Raw genomic sequence first — 2,222 nt, 5'->3', positions numbered from 1 at the left:
GGGGACTGGGCTTGTGTCTTCTCACACATGCTCTCAACATAGGCCTACCTCTTTTAGTGAGCCTCATCCACCTAGGCCTTCACAGTACACACTAACTCAGTCTCTGCCACTAGATCTGTCAACACATGATTCCACTGGCAGAGAAACTGGATTGGCCTTTAGTGCAGCAGAGCATTCCCTTCTAATATTCAAGCATGATATGTAGGCAAAGTAGATGTCAATCAGGCTGTGTTGCAACTTGCCATGCTACTTTTCAGAGGGTTTCTGTCAGATTGATAAAAAGGAATGCACTCAGCTAAGTGTGGCTATCCTTAGTAAAATCCTACTTTCAACTCCTCATTGCATTTCCAAGAGCGCAAAACATTGGTCCATTCTCCCCATTACCCCTCAGCTGCAGAACCAGTCTGAATCCAAGTTCGCCCTTGTGTCATCATCATTAGCGGACCAACTAATATACCGTGACTCTAAACGACTGGAAATCAATACGACGCTGTTGACCTCCTAAATCAGCATTGATCAATCTGAGAGTAATGTCATTGGCCTACTCCAGAGACACAAAGACCCCACTAATGAATGTAAACATGATACTAACCATCAACTGAGGTAATAATAATAATAATAAGCCATTTAGCAGACACTTTTATCCAAAGCGACTTAGAGTCATGTGCGCATACATTTTTACGTACAGTGGGGGAAAAAAGTATTTAGTCAGCCACCAATTGTGCAAGTTCTCCCACTTAAAAAGATGAGAGGCCTGTAATTTCCATCATAGGTACACGTCAACTATGACAGACAAAATGAGAAAAAAAAATCCAGAAAATCACATTGTAGGATTTGTAATAAATGTATTTGCAAATTATGGTGGAAAATAAGTATTTGGTCAATAACAAAAGTTTCTCAATACTTTGTTATATACCCTTTGTTGGCAATGACACAGGTCAAACGTTTTCTGTAAGTCTTCACAAGGTTTCACACACTGTTGCTAGTATTTTGGCCCATTCCTCCATGCAGATCTCCTCTAGAGCAGTGATGTTTTGGGGCTGTCGCTGGGCAACACGGACTTTCAACTCCCTCCAAAGATTTTCCTATGGGGTTGAGATCTGAGAACTGGCTAGGCCACTCCAGGACCTTGAAATGCTTCTTGCGAAGTCACTCCTTCGATTGCCCGGGCAGTGTGTTTGGGATCATTGTCATGCTGAAAGACCCAGCCACGTTTCATCTTCAATGCCCTTGCTGATGGAAGGAGGTTTTCACTCAAAATCTCACGATACATGGCCCCATTCATTCTTTCCTTTACCGGATCAGTCGTCCTGGTCCCTTTGCAGAAAACAGCCCCAAAGCATGATGTTTCCACCCCCATGCTTCACATTAGGTATGGTGTTCTTTGGATGCAACTCAGCATTCTTTGTCCTCCAAACACGACGAGTTGAGTTTTTACCAAAAAGTTCTATTTTGGTTTCATCTGACATTCTCCCAATCCTCTTCTGGATCATCCAAATGCACTCTAGCAAACTTCAGACGGGCCTGGACATGTACTGGCTTAAGCAGGGGGACATGTCTGGCACTGCAGGATTTGAGTCCCCTGGCGGCGTAGTGTGTTACTGATGGTAGGCTTTGTTACTTTGGTCCCAGCTCTCTCTGCAGGTCATTCACTAGGTCCCCCCGTGTGGTTCTGGGATTTTTGCTCACCGTTCTTGTGATCATTTTGACCCCACGGGGTGAGATCTTGCGTGGAGCCCCAGATCGAGGAGATTATCAGTGGTCTTGTATGTCTTCCATTTCCTAATAATTGCTCCCGCAGTTGATTTCTTCAAACCAAGCTGCTTACCTATTGCAGATTCAGTCTTCCCAGCCTGGTGCAGGTCTCACAATTTTGTTTCTGGTGTCCTTTGACAGCTCTTTGGTCTTGGCCATAGTGGAGTTTGGAGTGTGACTGTTTGAGGTTGTGGACAGGTGTCTTTTATACTGATAACAAGTTCAAACAGGTGCCATTAATACAGGTAACGAGTGGAGGACAGAGGAGCCTCTTAAAGAAGAAGTTACAGGTCTGTGAGAGCCAGAAATCTTGCTTGTTTGTAGGTGACCAAATACTTATTTTCCACCATAATTTGCAAATAAATTCATAAAAAAATCCTACAATGTGATTTTCTGGATTTTCTTTTCTCAATTTGTCTGTCATAGTTGACATGTACCTATGATGAAAATTACAGGCCTCTCTCATC

Source organism: Coregonus clupeaformis, chromosome 15, assembly GCF_020615455.1.
Source record: "Coregonus clupeaformis isolate EN_2021a chromosome 15, ASM2061545v1, whole genome shotgun sequence".
Lineage (NCBI taxonomy): Eukaryota > Metazoa > Chordata > Actinopteri > Salmoniformes > Salmonidae > Coregonus > Coregonus clupeaformis.
Note: the sequence above shows the minus strand (reverse complement) of the source record.